Source organism: Columba livia, chromosome 1, assembly GCF_036013475.1.
Source record: "Columba livia isolate bColLiv1 breed racing homer chromosome 1, bColLiv1.pat.W.v2, whole genome shotgun sequence".
Lineage (NCBI taxonomy): Eukaryota > Metazoa > Chordata > Aves > Columbiformes > Columbidae > Columba > Columba livia.
Window position 1 is genome coordinate 86,023,795 of NC_088602.1, and position 18,365 is coordinate 86,042,159.

The window sequence follows — 18,365 nt, forward strand, 5'->3', positions numbered from 1 at the left end:
AAGGTTTCATATGACATAGTACATAAATAACAGTAAGAAGACTTCTGAAGAAAATAGAATACTCAAACAGTCAGATTATTACTGTAGTTGTAATGAAAAAAAGGATAGGATGGGTATAGGTTCTGTTCTGGTGTAAACTCACCATGAAAAACTACCTGTATTTGGCACTCTTGTAAGGTGATCAATGCATTCCAGATTGATGTTTTATGGAAACCATATGCTGTTGAAAACATGGGATGTTTCTCCTACCTTATAAATAAAAATCACAGTATTTTCATTAAAAACAACTGTAAACAATAATAATTAAAAAAAATATCAAAGCTGAGTACTTTGGTCAAGGACCACCTATCATAAAACAGACAAGCCCCTCTTATCTAGGGAGTCCTGAACCACTTTATTTAGTTTTAGGTATTATGCATGATATAGTCTCAGAGTTTTGGGACATTTTATTTACAATAACAGAGATAGCCTCAACTTTAAAAGGGATATTTATTAGCTTTAGAAACATTCATATGTACAAATCACATAAACCCACCCATTTCTCAATGTTGTTTTTAAAAATCCTCACTGGATTGTCTGATTTTGATAATTTTGCTCAAAGTCCAATGAGAAAGTCTACTACGTAGGGTTTTTACTTCCCTTAATGAACCTGACTACTTCTGTCATACTGACTTACTTTGCACTGTGAAATCCAAATTGTATTTGATGCCCTATGCAAAATAAATTGATCTTCTCAACTGCACTCTACAAAAAAATCTCCTAGAAAACTCATAAAAAATAAAGTCACCCATCCATCAAATTAAAATGAGAAAGAATAAAAGGATACAGCTCTTTATAGAGGTCTACAGGTCATCTGTTGTAGCTTGGATCTGATATGTGCCATTTATTTTGACTGCTTATGACAAGATCACATTTTCTTTTGTATGCTATTTATCACTTAGCACTTTACAAAAACAAACACAAAGATTGTTTTAAAGACAATGCTTTGGAAGAAGCTAGGGAATGCTTCCATAAATATAAAACCAGTTCTTGGGTTATATTTAGACTATCAGGTATTTTTTGAGACAGAAGATAAAGCAGAAAAATAAAATTTGAATAGCATTTTTATCATGGCTTGCCTAGATTAATTTTTGCCTGTGGCCTAGAAAACCCTTGCACTTCTGGATGTGGTACGAAGGAATAAAGAATTCTTTTCAATTTCCTCATAGACATGAACATGAAATAATGCAAATATTGCTAAAGGTATTGCTAAGATGTATATGTATATATGCATGCAAACATATGTATGTATGTATGTGTATATGTGTACACACATACACACACAGCAAAGAGTGTACAATATTTATATATACCCAAATCCATACAAAACCATAAGACTAAAGCATGCATTTGGAGTGCTTGATACAATCATGTAATCGATCTCCCAGGAATCCACTGATAGAGAATATATTAATTATTTCTTCTTTGTCTTAATTTAGAAACTATCAAATTTGGAACATTACATGTTCCTGTCAAGTTTTTCACAGGCAGGGTACAACAAGCTAGATTTTGTCCTTGTCTGATAAGACTATTTTGGATACAACAATCTATACTCTATCCACAGAATTATTGAGGCAAAATTTGGATCCCAGCTTTGTTTCACAGACAGCTCCATGACAGAAAGATAATGTTCTTCTGTAGCTGTTTTTTTGGTGTTACTGTAACATGCACAGTGCTGTAAGGAGAAAAAACATAGCTGCATTTATTTGTGGATAGGACCATAAGGAATGTGATATAACATCAATATAGTACAATTATTATCCTGATGTACTAACAAGGCCTTGCTATATTGCAGTTCTAATTTAGAGATCACACACCTTATAAAGAAATAACTTAACTAGATTTGTTTTGGTTTGTTTTGTTTTCACCTATTTTTTCAAATTTGATGAAGTATCACCATCTCCAAGATATTTTTGAGCTTTTATTTAAAAAAAAAGGCTCTATAACGTATTGAAAAATCTGTGTAACAACGATTTCAGGATGTTTTCCTTAAAAATCATTTTTCTGATGAGAGACAAAAATTAAAAGATCAGCAATAGATTAATTGACCTGAATATATAAATGCTAAGGCATGAGGTATCTGAAATCTAAAATTGTGTACAATTAAAGTAGAGCAGGAAGGAGTATTTCATTGGAAAATTACCTACCTAGACAACAAAGGGAGGATTAAACTAAATCAACAAACTGTCATCACTCAATTTCTTTACAGAACTGGTAGATTAAATAAATCAGCATAGCTGCATCTTCTTATGTGTAACCCAGGTTTATTCCACAGACCAATATATATTATTTTATTTCCTATTAGGTCTCTGTTAAAGCCTGTGGACTCCCCTCTTGAAAAAGTATGAAAAGAGATTATGAAATTAGATAAAAGTAAGAAAGATGATTCCTTGCTCGGTGGTCTTGAAAACCAGAAGATAAGATTTGGATAACAATTGCAAAGATTCTTCAGATTATTGTCTTGCAACTAAACATTCATCAGCATATAAGAAAGCACTCTAAGATAAACGTTTTCCTATTTATTTGATGGCAGACAAGGTTATTTTATCTGCAAAGTCTACTTATTTATTTCTTTATTACATGACACTAAAGATTTTCAAGCTTACATATTTTCACAACATATTCCTATTCCATGGCATGTAATAGTATAACTTGTATTTTCATTTATATTTTTGATCATGCAGTGTGGTACTGAGTGGAATTTAAATGAATTCTCTTTATTTGAGCCTGTTCCAGTTCAATTACTATTTTTGATGCCTACTGCCTAGTTTTGAATCTCGATTTATTCAAAGAATGCTCAAAGAGCTTATAAACAGAAACACTATATGACAGCTGTTTTGTTTTGTTTTGTTTTGTTTTAATCTATATTTAATGGATTCTTAGTTGAACTATCTCTAAGTTATTTTACTATACGATAAGAAGTAAAACTCTGCCACTTTATAGTATCTCTGCCATATTAAAGTAAAGAAAACAAATGAGAAGAGAGAACTTGCTTGCTTTTTTTTCTAATCCCATATTTTAAAATGTCTTGAGGGCAGTGCATGCTGGGGCACATCTGAACTAGGGAAGTGCCAGAGTAAGGAGGAAGTTAATAGAACAACTTGCAAAAGACACTGCTAGTGTATTATTGGTGAGAGGACGACATTGGGAATGAGGAAGAGCAGACCCCAGCTCATGAGACAAAAGGATAACATAAAGGAAAACCAGCTGAAACTGGTAAGAGGGAAAATGGAGCATGAAATAACGAGACATCAGTTCACCAACATCTTGGATAAGAATTTTAAACTTCAAATCTGTGACTGAACCTAATTTCACTATTAAAGATATTAAAAAGACGTAAATATGGCCCTCTAAAGAAATACTATACTACTGAGATTTTTAATATCCTATATAAACTATACTGGAGTCAACAACAGATGTCACAGGCCAAAGCTTCTCTGATACCCAAGTTGGTCACAAGTGATGTGGCTTCTCCCCAAAGAACCAGAAAATACACCAATAATGTTTTTTAAGACATATCTCAAAATAAAATGCACGCCAATCTAGTTATTGCGTTCAAAGTTGCCTTTCATTTGACCACATGTCATTTCCACCAGGAGGTTAGGGAGAAACTTGCAAGAGGCCATTCTGGAGCATTCTTTCCCCAGAACCTATTCTCTGAGGGCCTAGCTCACAGAATCACAGAATCACAGAATCGACTGGGTTGGAAAAGACCTCAGAGATCATCGAGTCCAACCCTTGGTCCAACTCTAGTCCGTTTACTAGATCATGGCACTAAGTGCCATGTCCAATCTCAGTTTAAAAACCTCTAGGGACGGCGAGTCCACTACCTCCCTGGGCAGGCCATTCCAACGCCTGATCACTCTCTCTCTAAAGAATTTCTTTCTAATATCCAGCCTAAATTTCCCCTGGTAGAGTTTAAGCCCATGCCCCCTTGTCCTATTGCTAACTGTCTGGGAGAAGAGACCAATCCCCACCTGGCTATAACTTCCCTTCAGGTAGTTATAGAGAGTGATGAGGTCACCTCTAAGCCTCCTCTTCTCTAGACTAAACAACCCCATCTCCCTCAGCCTCTCCTCATAGGTCTTATGTTCAAGTCCCTTCACCAGTCGTGTTGCTCTTCTCTGGACCTGCTCCAGCACTTCAATGTCTTTCCTGAACTGAGGGGCCCAGAACTGAACACAATACTCCAGGTGTGGCCTCACCAATGCAGAATAGAGGGGAAGGATCACTTCCCTTGTCCTGCTGACCACGCTGTTTTTGATACAGGACAGGATACCATTGGCCTTCTTGGCCACCTGGGCACACTGTTGGCTCATGTTGAGCTTCCTGTCAATTAGTACCCCCAGGTCCCTTTCTGTCTGACTGCTCTCCAGCCACTCTGCGCCCGACCCCTCTTGCCATGGGCAGGGACACCTTTCACTAGACTAGGTTAGTCAAAGGCCCATCCAACACGGTCTTGATCACTTCCAGGGATGGGGCATCCACAACTTCCCTGGGCAACCTGTTCCAGAGCCTCATTACCTTCATACATTATATCAGATCTAAATCCACCTTGTTTCAGTTTTGAGACACTATCCCTTGTCATATCACTACATGCTCTTGTAAAATGTCCCTGTCCAACTTTCTCGTAGGCCGCCTTTAGGTACTGAAAGGCTGCTTCAACGTAATTCTTTGATGTAGACATATCTTATGATGTATCTATCAAGTTAATCCAATAAGATAATGAGGAACTGTACTGGTTTGACTGAAAGTGAGTTAATTTTCTTCCTGCAGTTAGAAACCTTTCTTTTTCATAAGTAGCACAATCATTATCTGGACTTAGTTTGAGAACAAGAGATAACACCACAGAACAGAGTTAATGTTTTTCAATGCTCTAGTCTGGGAGCCAAGGACGTCCTGAGCACTCTGCCCACAGGTGTGAGGCATTGAGGAAGGGGGGCATAGGTGGGGTAGACCTTGACTGACATCCAGACTGATCAATAAGAGTATTCTATCCCATTAGTGTCATGCTTCATATTTAAGGAGAGTCGGGATCTTCTGGTTACCCTCTTGCCTCTTTGCCTTTTTCACTGTTTTTGCTGGAGCTGGAGGAATTCTGTTCAAGATATTTAATTAGGCCTGTTGCTGTTTTGCATAGGCCTCTGGGCCTTTCTGCCTTTTTTTCTTTTTTCTGTCTTCAGGATCAGCTGTTCTGGATCAGGTGCTGCTTCCTGCTATTAACTGCTTGGTGTGGATGGAGTTTGTGAGGAATTGCATTGAGTATCTTTTATTTTACATTCTATTTCTATTATATATATATATGTATATATACACACACACACGTACACACATATATATATATTTACTAAAAGTGTATTACTATTTTGTTATTTTATTAAACTGTGTTTATATCAATCCAAGTTTCTCCCTTCCTTTTCAATTCTCTCACCTATTTGAAAGGGTTGGGAAGGAGGGTGAGTGAGTGGCTATTGTGGTTGTATTGCTAGCTTGGGTTAAACCACGACAGGAACACAGAAAGTAGAGTGAGAAAAGGGAAAGTACCTGGCAGGCTAAAAGTGAAGATATAATTGATGAAATTGCTGACATATTTGTAATCATCCGTTTACAGTCGATCTATTGTTAAAGAAAACAATACTTTCTACCTAGAACTCTGCATATTATACTGATATATATTATTGCCAGGTGAACTAAAGGTTTTATTTTGCATTTGTTACATTTTGTGCGAAAATAGATTAATTTTGGAAGGAACCAGTAGATGCTGATATTCTAAGTAATCTGAGCTATCATCTTTAAAAAAATACTCAACAGCTGGTGTGAGATTTATTCTTAGAAAAAGAATACTGAAAGCTTTTAATTTAAAAGGTGACTTCACCCCAAAGGGAATACAGGTATACTTCAAAGAAGGCCTATGGTTGTTATCAATGAGCTAGACTATAAAATTTAGATTATATATGCTATATATTCATACAACACCATGATGTTACAGTTGAGGTGTTAAGAACAGGAAAAAACTCAAGAAGAGGAAGAAGAAAAAAGATTTTCACGTTATCACTAGTGGCTAATGTTAGGCTGTAAGAAGTAAGAAAGATATACATTTTATAAGGAAAAAAAAAGACAAAAATATTAGTTGAATACTAGAATATTCAAGATCAGGTAAGCATTATTACAATTATTTAATTTTTGTACTCAAGTTTCTCATTGCCTTCAGCTTTTTTAGTGAAGGTGAGCGTGTGTGTAAAGTGAAAGGAAATGGTGACAGGGTGAGCTCTAGGGACTGAACTAAATGAATTTGCAAAACTAATAACAGATGAAAGAGAAACTACAAACTATAATGGTTTCTTTCCTGCAGATCTTCACATGCTGGGTCATGCCTACAAGTCAGAAGATGAGGGCAGTGAGAAAGAAACAAAACTGGTCTTGTTCTGAAATTGAAAAATGAGATGGTGAGCCTAGGAAGGTGGTTTTATCAAGTATTGAAATAAATTGCCACAGAACTGGCAATTCAACCAGTATCTATGTCAAATCTCTGTGCTCTCTTTCTGAAGATCATCTTAGTTATTTTTCCTCTTGACCCAGCTTCTTCAAGCACCCCCCAGTAGTACTGAACTTTTTTCTAAGATCCACCTGTTCTTTCTAGCCCATCCTGTTCAGTCAGGGATGACTTCAGAAATGGACAGTCATTTGTCTCAGAAATTAACAAGAGCCCTGTAGGCAAGCATCAAAGATACATCCATACTCACTTTTCAAAGTCTCATTTCATCCCTTTAAACTCTCCTCAGGAAAGTCTTTACAATCAGAATGGGTCCCATGTTCTTTGCAGTCACCAGCATTATCAAATAAGACCTTATTAAGAAATGTAGTGTTAAAAACTCATTAATCAGCATACCTGGGGAGGATTTTGTGAAGTATGTCATGGTTTAGTCTGGAATGATATTTTATTCTCCCTAAAAATTCTCAGCAGAAAATGACTTTAAAATATATGAAAGAGTTTGTTTCAAAGAGTTGGGACTAAATAAGTATACAAATACTAATTACTGAGATTCATCCAGAGAGTGATAATTTTGCAGGAAGACGTTTAAAAATTTGACTTTTTTATTACTGTGAATTAACTTTGTCTTTCTTCTACTTCTGGACTTACCCTGGAGGTACACACAGATTGGGGAATGAGAGGCTGGAGGGCAGCCCTGCAGAGTGGGATTTGGGTGTTCTAATTGATGGCAAGTTGAACATGAGTCAATAGTGTGCCTTGGTATCCAGAAGGGCCAACCGTGTCCTGGGTGCATCAAGCACAGCATTGCCAGCCGGGCAAGGGAGGCGGTTATCCCGCTCTGCTCTGCACTGGTGTGGCCCCACCTGGAGCACTGTGTGCAGTTCTGGGAGCCATAGGATAAAAAGAATATTAAGCTACTGAAGAGTGTCCAGAAGAGGGCTGCAAAGTTGGTGAAGGACATAGAGTGGAGGCTGTGTGAAGAGCAGCTAAAGTCCCTGGGTTTGTTCAGCATGGAGGACACTGAGGGGACACCTCAATAGAAGCTACAGTTTCCTCACAAGGGGAGGAGGAAGGGTAGGCACCGATCTCCTGTCTCTGGTGACTAATGACAGAACCCAAGGGAATGGCAGGAAGATTTTCCAGGGGAGGTTTAGGTTAAACATTAGGAAAAGGTTCTTCCCCCAGAGCATGGTGAAGCACTGGAACAGGCTCCCCAGGGAAGTGTCACGGCCCCAAGCCTGACAGTGTTCAAGAGACTGGACAACACCCTCAGATACATGGTGTGAACTGTGGGGTTGTCATATGTAGGGACAAGAGTTGGACTTGATGAATCTTGTGGGTCCCTTCCAACGCAGAACAGTCTGTGGTTCTATGATTACAAATTGGAAAGCATGGGGAATTTAATCCTCCTTTTTTTTTTCATTGCATTTACATTTAAAAACTTCCTGTGCTCTTGTGTAAGCGTCTTATACAAAGTGAATTCAGACCAATCCTCTGTATTTATCAAAGTTTATTTTATAGAAATATACTTTTTTTTTTGTTTGTTTGTTTCTTTGACTGCTAGTACATGATACAATAAAACATTTCCTGTTGCTTATGTCATGTACTTCAATATCACCTACAGACTTCCAAAACACTTTTTTGCAGCTAACAGATTAAAAAATCTTTCTGAAGTCTAGGACAAATGAACATTACATCATGTTATGATGTTTTCTATCTTCTATGTTATTTTTTAGATTACATCTCACTTTGGTACAAATAACTGGAAGTATAATGCATCATTAAGAAACTGAAAATCTATTACTTACAAATGATGACCACACCATTACTTTTAAAATCACTGTAGAAGAAGTTCAAAATACCAGCATCTAATTTGAATTAATTTTAGATATTTATTATTCTCCAGTGAATTTTTAAAAACTTAGGTTAATTCCCATGACTCAGAAAAAATACATATAAATAAATAATAATTAATTATTGCACTGAGATAAAATTACAACTATTTTAGGGGAGTATATTATTTACTTTCTGCTAAAATAGTGAGGTACACTTTTTTTTCAAATCAGTTGGAACAGCTTAGATGTATTCTTTGAGGCTGCTGTAGATTTTGTGCTAGAAAGCTTGTATCTTGATAAATGGTTTGTTTATCTGCTTGCATATTTGTCATCATACACAGTCATTGCTTAAATAGATGGTGGAACTAAATCCTCTTTCTCCTGACTTCAAATGTTACACTTTAGCAAAATTGACTGAATCATCTTTTGCTAACTTACCATAATAAATGTAGGAAATATTATGAGATATGATGAAGAAAAAAAGACAAAACACTTCTTTTCAGAGCATCTTAGTAGTTTTTGCACTGACAGCTACAGATCTTGGAAACACATACCCTGCCTGATGAAACCACTTGTGCAGATACTTGAGCAATTAGATGCCTTGGAAACACATACCCTGCCTGATGAAACCACTTGTGCAGATACTAGAGCAATTAGATGCCTGATGACAACCAGCTTCTGTTTCTTCCAAACAAAAATCCAAAATGAAAATGTTTCATAAGAAATTGTGTTTTGTCAAACTGTAATGAGTTCCCTCACATTTGAGGAGTTTACCACATTGCATGTGATCTTATTCTAGTAGTCCCAGGGGGTAGCAATAGAGCTATTAGATTATAAAAAACACATATTGCATAAGTCAGGATTAAAACCCAAACCTCTACTGTACTAAAAGATGAAACTGCTTAGCTGGTGTACTGAGGGTTACCTTAGTTTTCCCGTTAATTTAGTTACTGAAATAATAAAAGTTGGTACAAAAGTTATTGTGGTTTTGGACTATGAATTTTGAATCATCATAACTAAGCTCAAACACATTTTTATTAATTAAAATAGGAACCGTTACAGTCAACACATTTTTGCCAATGAGGAATAAGTTTGTTTATTCCTTTTGCATAAAAATCCCTGCTTCAGGATTTGGCAAACTCTTGGTAAGTATTTTCTGCATCTTACTGGTTATGAAAGCATTTTCCCAGCAAAAGTTGTCAAGATGCTTGAAGAAGGAGTAGTCAGTTAGCAAGAGGTCAGGTGAACATGGTGGATGAGGCAATGCTTTGTAGCCCAATGCGTTCAACTTTGGAAGCATCGGTTGTGTGACGTGCGGTCGGACGTTGTTGCGGAGAAGAATTGGGCCCTTTCTGTTGACCAATGTGAACTGCAGGCATTGCAGCTTTTGGTGCATCTCATTGACTTGTGGAGCATACTTCTCAGATGTAATGGTTTTGCCAGGATTCAGAAAGCTGTAGTGGATCAAACCAGCAGCAGACCACCAGTGACCATGACCATTTTTTGGTGCAAGTTTTCATTTGGGAAGTGCTTTTGAGGTTCTTCTCTGTCCAGCCACTGAGCTGGTCATTGCTTGTTGTTGTATATCACGCACTTTTCATTGCACGTCACAATCCAATCGAGAAATGGTTCATTGCTGTGGCTTAGAATAAGAGGAGATGACACTTTAAAATGGTGAGGTTTTTGATTTTTTTTGTCAGATCATGAGGCACCCATTTATCAAGTTTTTTCACCTTTCCAATTTGCTTCAAATGCAGAAAGATTGTAGAATGGTTGTCATCAAGTTTTTTGGCAGCTTCTCATGTAGTTGTAAGAGGATCAGCTTCCATGATTGCTCTCGGTGGCTGTCAACTTCTGATGGCCAACCACTATGCTTCTCATCTTCAAGGTCCTCATCTCCTTTGCAAAACTTCTTGAATCACCACTGCACTGTACATTCATTAGCAGTTCCTGGGCCAAACTTATTGTTGATGTTGTGAGTTGTCTCCACTGATTTACACCCCATTTTGAACTCAAATAAGAAAATAGCTCAAATTTGCTTTTTGTCTAACATCATTTCTATAGCCTAAAATAAATATAAAATACACAAGAAGTAAGAAGTCAGTAGCAAAAAAAATCAGGGAAGAAAAGTGCATTCAAATGATGTATAAGATAACCACATTTATTTCAGAATGTATTCCAGTATCAAACAGAAAACAGAAAACGTTAACAATACAAAAGCCACAATTCCTTTTGCACCAACCTAATATTTGACTCCTACTGCAAGTCTTCAAACACTGTAAAGGTCTGTTGTCATAGTATTCATGACTGGTTTATTCCCTTTCTATAAATCAGACAAGAGAAAATCTTTATGTGCAAAGCGGATAAAAACCTCCCCTGTAATAATCTCCCACTCTGCTCCCCAAGAATACGTTCAGTGTTTGGGAAACATAAGCAAAGAAGGAAAGACAGAAGAAAAAAAAAACATGAAAAAGAGGAGTGGATAATGTATGAAAGTCTTAAAATTATATACAGACTGTGAGTCCTTGCGACAGGAGATATTTTTGTTCTAGGTATATGGTACACTTAATACAAAAGTTAATGATTAAAGACTAAATCAATAAAATAATAGGTCTTCTGGAAGAGCAACAGATAGGGATGCATGACAGAAAATGTCATTAAATAATTCAATGTTAAATTCATTTGAGACAACTGTCACTACTATGAAATATTACATGAATAGTAGGAATGTGTAAACAGTATGAAGCAATTTCTCTAAATTTTGTCTTACTAGAGAAAGATGACTATTCAAAGGCAAGTAGAAGTATTCAAGCATTTATTTTTGTTTACTTGCAAATAACAAAACAAAATTTCACAGTCATAACAGTTGCTCAAATACCAATAGAAGTTCCAGTAGTTAATTTAGCAATTTCTAACCTAATCTTAGGTCAGTGGAAACATATATTTTAGTTAGTTCTTTATGTAAATTGCTTCTGGCTTAATAAAGAAAATGCTGCACTTCATCATATAAAAGATGGTTTCATTTTTTTTTTTTTTTCTGGACCTAAAATACTTTTATTTTTACTTTAGATATTTATATATACATTACCTCATACAAATATCATACTGTTATTGATGAACCCTAAGTCTACTCATACAGGCAACTAAGACTGCTAATGGAGTGTTTTGTGAGTTTGTTTGTTTGTTTGTTTGTTTCCTGTATGACAAACTTATTTACATGTCCCAGAAGGAATCTGCCTCTTTGGGGAGAGGATGGAATAACTGATGTGTGTCCACTGTAATGTCCTATATTTATTAGTTATTAGTCTGTCATTCCTGTCCTTTATTATTTCTACCAAAATGAGGAAATATAAATATACTTTACATCTCATTTTTCCCCAGAATTACTTTCCATTTGTCGTAATAGTTTTCAGTTTGAATTCTGTCCTCCAATGGGTTTACACCTTGCCCTGTCTTTCCATTATCTGAAAATATAAATAATCAGATTGAAAATGGATACATTAAATTGTAATCATAGCCAGGCTAGAATACAGAATAAAATCAAGCAATAGTTCTTCCAGTTCCACTGCAAACAATGGAGAATAAACTACACTCCAAAACCACACTGCTATCACTTGAACAACCATTTACTAGTCCATACAAAACCCAAAATCCCATTTCCTTATTTTCATTTTATTTCATTTGAAATTGTTTTCTAAAATCAGTCCAAAGTCATAAATAGTTACCTTTTTAATAATAGATCTCTAATGAATAAAAAAATATTTCAAAGATAAATAACTATGTTTACAATGGCAATTCAGTCTACTTAATGAAACATTAGTTGTCACTTATTCATCCGTCATCAACACCAAGATGCAATATTTCTTCCTTGACTCTTTTGCTAATGTAAAAAATTATTTTAATCTTCTGACTGCTTTAATGCAAAATGCCTATGAAAACTGCCTTTTATAAACAAACATGTGTTTCATTTATGCATAACATATTAGCTATAAAAATATGGAATTTTATAGAGTTCCATGTTATCATAATAGAGACTAAAAGTATACCTCAAGCTTTACTCTTACAGCAAAATAAGTACAAATTTTTAAAATGACCAAATCAACCTTTTACCTCCTTTCTCCAAAAATATTACTTCAGATCTGATACTAAATATTTTATTATGTCAAAATAGATTTCAGTGAACCGTTATTACTACACATAGGGAAATAAACATAGATCTATTTTTTCACAAGGATAAACATTCTGTAACAAATCAATTAAAACTGTTGTGTAAATAATAATATGTAAATAGAATTATAAGGACAAAGCATTGTAGATATATGAATAACAAAGACTGAAGCATTAAGTGATTAAACTATCTTTTGAGGTAAGTTAGCTTTTCCATAACAGTGAGTAACCCAGTAACAACTCAGATTACAGAGCAACCAGGATTACAGAACTCTAGATCTAGAGAAGTTCTAGGGTGAAAATAGATCAGCTTAGGTGTTAGTACTGTGAAAGTTGCTTTCCTAATCATAGAATCATATAATTGTTTTGGTTGGAAGAGTCCCATAGATCATCAAGTCCCTCTATAACCCAACTCTAGCACTAAACCATGTCCCTAAGAACCTCATCTGTATGTCTTTTAGACACCAACAAGGATGGTGACTCCACCATCCCCAGGCAGCCTCTTCCAGTGCTTTACAACCCTTTCCGTGAAGAAATGTTTCCTAACATCCAATCTGAACCTCCCCTGGTGCAACTTGAGGCCTTTTCCTCTTGTCCTATCACTTGCTACTTGGGAGAAGAGACCAACAACCTCCATGCTACAACCAGACAAAAACTCCTAATGAGATGAAATATAGCTTTAGTAGAAGGCAACAACAAATTTAGTGTTCTTGAAAGATAAAGTGATTTACTGAGTTTGTTGTGGTGACGGAAATGCTAAAAATATTTCAAACATAATTTGAGCCAAGAAGGATACACACATTTTCTGAGCTCTTAACTAGGCAGTATTTCTTGGAAAATAAAATCTTCCCTAGGATTTCATTTATTTTTGTTATTTAATCCACAAGTAGAGGCTTCCAAATGATTTACGTGTTCTAAATATTTTGCTCTTCAGAGTTTATTTCCTTAGGATAACAGATTCAATTTCTTAAGAAAGTTGGGCAAAACTGCTTCTATCTTAGCTCTAGCATAATGTACTATTTCAATTTGAGGTACCTTTATTTGGCAGATATTTCTAAAATCTATTGGTTATGATTATTTTTTCTCTTCAGTAACTAAGTTGTTTTACTAAGAAATCATGTTGTAACAGTGAATAGAATTCAGTGTCCCAATAAAAGAGTTCAAAAATCTTTACATGACACTTAACAAAGTATAGTTGTAAAAATATGAGGTAGCCACCTCGTTGGCTCTTACTTTCTATGACCTGATAAACTCAGTCAACATTTAATTATATGGGAAGGGAGATCAAAATATGCTGTTAATAGGTAATCTATCCCAGTGCTAGCTCACTCTTGATACATTTCTTCTTCCTCAGTTTTTTGTGACGTTCGTTAGAGAAGATGCTGATGAACTTTGCCTGAGACTTTTGGTTAAATTTTTGAAATGAACTGTAATATTTGTATCTGAGTTAAGAATCCAAGAAAAAACTTTCAAACTCCTCTTCCATTTCACTCTTTTTTAGGAACAAATTAGAAGGGCTTAAATTCCCTTTTTTGACCAAGCTGTTAGTTAATTTTGCTTCCTAGATGCAATAGCTGAAAGCAATTAGGAGCCATTATGTATTATTGCCTCCTGGACTAATTGATGATTTGGACACTAGATTTCACACTGATTTAGCATGGAGCAAATACTCTTATCTGGTCCTATTCTATTCACAGAATCACAGAATCACAGAATGTTAGTGACTGGAAGGGACCTCAAAAGATCATCTAATCCAATCCCTCCGCTGGAGCAGGAACACCTAGATGAAGCTACACAGGAAGGTGTCCAGGTGGGTCTTGGATGTCTCCAAAGAAGGAGACTCCACAACCCCCCTGGGCAGCCTGTTCCAGTGTTCTGTCACCCTCACTGAGAAGAAGTTTCTTCTCAAATTTAAGTGGAACCTCTTGTGTTCCAATTTGAACCCATTACCCCTTGTCCTACCATTAGTTGTCACCGAGAAGAGCCTGGCTCCATCCTTGTGACACTCATCCTTTATATATTTGTAAACATTAATGAAGTGACCCCTCAGTCTCCTCTTCTCCAAGCTAAAGAGAGCCAGCTCCCTCAGCCTTTCCTCATCAGGGAGATGCTCCACTCCCTTAATCATCTTTGTTGCCCTATGCCGGACTTTCTCCAGCAGTTCCCTGTCCTTCTTGAACTGAGGGGCCCAGAACTGGACACAATATTCCAGATGGGGTCTCACCAGGGCAGAGTAGAGGGGAAGGAGAACCTCTCTCGACCTACTAATCACCCCTCTTCTAATACAGCCCAGGATGCCATTGGCCTTCCTGGCCACAAGGGCACAGTGCTGGCTCATGGTCATCCTGCTGTCCACCAGGACCCCCAGGTCCCTTTCCCCTACACTGCTCTCTAATAGGTCATTCCCCAACTTATATTGGAACCTGGGGTTGTTCCTGACCAGATGCAATACTCTACACTTGTCCTTGTTATATTTCATTAAATTTTTCCCTGCCCAATTCTCCAGCCTGTCCAGGTCTTGCTGGATGGCAGCACATCTGTAAGGATGCTGTGGGAGACTGTGTCAAATGCTTTATTGAAGTCAAGGTAGACCACATCCACCACTCTGCCATCATCTATCCACCTCGTTATGTCCTCATAAAAGTCAATGAGGTTGGTCAAGCACGACTTCCCTTTGGTGAAGCCGTGTCGACTGCCCCTAATGACCTTCTTATCCTTGATATGTTTTGAGATGGCACCAAGGATAAGTCATTCCATCACTTTCCCAGGGATGGAGGTGAGGCTGACTGGTCTATAGTTACCTGTGTCCTCCTTCTTGCCCTTTTTGAAGACTGGAGTGACATTTGCTTTCCTCCAGTCCTCAGGCACCTCTCCCATTTCCCAAGACTTGGCAAAGATGATGGAGAGTGGTCCAGCAATGACCTCAGCCAGCTCCCTCAGCACCTGTGGGTGCATCCCATCCGGACCCATGGACTTATGGATGTCCAGATTTCCTAATTGCTCCCTAACCCAGTCCTCATTAACTGAGGCAAACTCCTCCATTTTCCTGACTTCCTCTGGGGTCTCAGCGGTACGAGGTTTCTCAGGACAGCTTCTGGCAGAGTAGACAGGAGGCATTCAGTAACTCTGTCATTCAGTATCTTCTGTCACCAGGGCACCCACCTTGTTCATCAGTGGACCTACATTGCCTCCTGCTCATGTTCTATCGGAGCTGCAAATTGCATTGCGAAAACATGGGTGGAAGGCGCCAGGCCCTGTAACTTGTAAAGCTTTGGTAGATGTTGGTGAGGGCTCTGATCCTTCAGAGCAGGCTGTGAGAGAAGGCTCTAGGTGCAGGAACCACACCTGGCTGTATATGAAATCAAGACATTGCTCAAGCAGAACAAGGTGCAGGAAATAAATGTGGTTTAAATCATTTTTGTGACATTGAAACAAAATTTGCATTGTACATTAGAAATACATTTTTTTTTCAGTTGTTGTTTTTTCATTTATTAGTTCTTTTGTTCCTTCTATAATGATGAGTCTAGTTTTGGGGAAAGAAAGTACCTTGCACTTAATGTACCTTTTTCATTATTGTACTGTTTTATTGTTTTACCCCATTTCAGAGAGTAGATTGGAAGAATAGTAATTTCCTATACTAATTGAACTTCAGTTTACTTTGAACCATCTCTACTATGTTATAATATATTTCTTCGTTTAATATTATTATAACCCTCTTACTGGTAAAGAATTTTACAAAATTAAAATATTAATTTGGAATTCATTTTACTTATACTTTCTTACATGAACAACAGCTTCTGGTGAAAAACAGTATCAACTGGTAGAAAAACACCATTTGTTTTGCTAAAGGAACTCAGAGTAATTTGTGCGTCTGTCTGTGCTTTGGTAAATATCATGAAGAGGCATAATTACATTTGGTCTTGAATACTTTCATAATGGCAATACAAATCCTGTCAGATTAGCTAAGTCCTAAATTTTGATGACTCCCTAAAGTGAAGATTAAAAATGTCATATTCTTAATATATTATGAAGCATTAAACAGATTTGCATTGCTGCAGGGTTTTGAAACAACCTGAGAAAAATTAATCTGAAAATTGGCTCATCACTCTTAGTAACATAACATTATAAATCACTGAATGCTTTGTCAAATTCTTTAACACAGTTATTGCACATATTTATTTAGAAAAAGTTCCTATGATTCCTAACATATGGAGCCATGGTACTGAAGTTTGCAGTTCAACACTAACTGAAGAATGCTATGCTGACCTTTTAATATCTCTCATCTGCAGATATCCCCAATGTATTTTTAAGACCATGGATAATTTAACTAATTTGTCTGGAAGTCAGATATCAACAGAGAATAATTCTTTGGTTACACAAATTTGTAAAATATCTGGTTAAAAGCTGCATGGTAATAATTTATGTGTTGAGCTCATAGGCGTTTGGAAGTAAAGCACTTCTACATTATTTAGATTATCTCTATGGAAAGCATCTAGACGAATATCAGAGGAAAAAAATGCTATAAGGATGTCCAGCAGTAAGACAGTCATAATTTAAACCAAAAAAATTGAACTTGAAATGGTACCAAGAGTAAATTAAAAGCTTTGGAAATTTGGAAAATAAATCCTGGTTTTGGTTCAGATATTTTAGCTCACTTTATGATATTAGATAAATTTAAGCTTTCAAACCACTCTGAGAAAATTATGAAGAACATTTTTTCAAAACAGTTAAGTTGGTCAGGTAACAGTCAGTTTGATGACTTGTATTATTCTACAAGTTGCAGGTCCAACTTACTAAGCAACTACTCTTAATTTCTTTGTTGACTCTGCAAATCTTTCAATTGGTATTAAATTAATGATTGAATAATTGGAACAATGATGGGTCGATTCAGGCAAATATGTGCCTATTCAACTATGATTTAACTTTCAAGACTCTTTTATTTAGAACACAGTGAAAGTATCACAAAACTCATTTGTCTTACATGGATTTGGTATCTTTTTCCTCAAGATGAATGTTGGTACGATATTTTAAGGTGAATTGCATGACTAACTCTGAGCTGATTGATTTTAGGTTCAATGGCAATACTATGCCTGAAAGATCCCTTCTCACATCATTGATCTGATTTCAGTCTAAACTTTCAAAACTATTAATTTATCTTTTTTTTTTTTTTCAGCAATACCTAAAAACTAATTTAATAGCCAGAAAGAGGTGAAACAGCATCGTAACTGCAGCGAATTTAAATTCACCGCTAATTTTGAATATTTAAAATTGTATGTTTCAGATGTTTTGCAGAACAGTACATATTTGCTCAACATTGTCCTAACAGGAAATAATTGTTTTAAAGCTCACAGGTCATATATGAACACACAGATATTTTGTCAGATGAGTGCATATTATGCACCTTTCTATAAGAACTTGTATGCTTTTAACATTGTTCTCACTGTGAAGTTTACAATATGTGCAGCATTCATAAAGTATGAAAGATACATGTTAACCTTATACATATGTCTGAAAATACCAATAAAGAATTACATCTAAAACTCAACTGTGTTCGCTTCAGAGCAGGCCACAGCATTTTGCTGCAGTATATTATTCCTATGCCTGTTTCTCTCTGGGTGGTCTGTAAAGTGAAATGCAATAAAATTAAAAAAAAAAAAAAAAAAGTACTGAAAATTTCAATTTCATTAACTCAGTCACAAGCCAAAATCCAGAAGAATGGAGTTTTAGTGCCTGAAAAATTAAAAGAAAGAGACAACAATCTTAGAGGGAATGGCAGTGTCACAGTTCTGGCAGAACATAGCTACCCCAAAGCTGAATTTATCCGCAATCAG

The 18,365-nt window shown here is 36.3% G+C and overlaps 1 pseudogene; it reads right to left on the reverse strand.

Annotated features, from left to right (window-relative positions):
• Positions 1 to 9,404: 9,404 nt before the first annotated feature.
• Positions 9,405 to 15,651, reverse strand: LOC135578237 (histone-lysine N-methyltransferase SETMAR-like; annotated as a pseudogene).
• Positions 15,652 to 18,365: the final 2,714 nt, after the last annotated feature.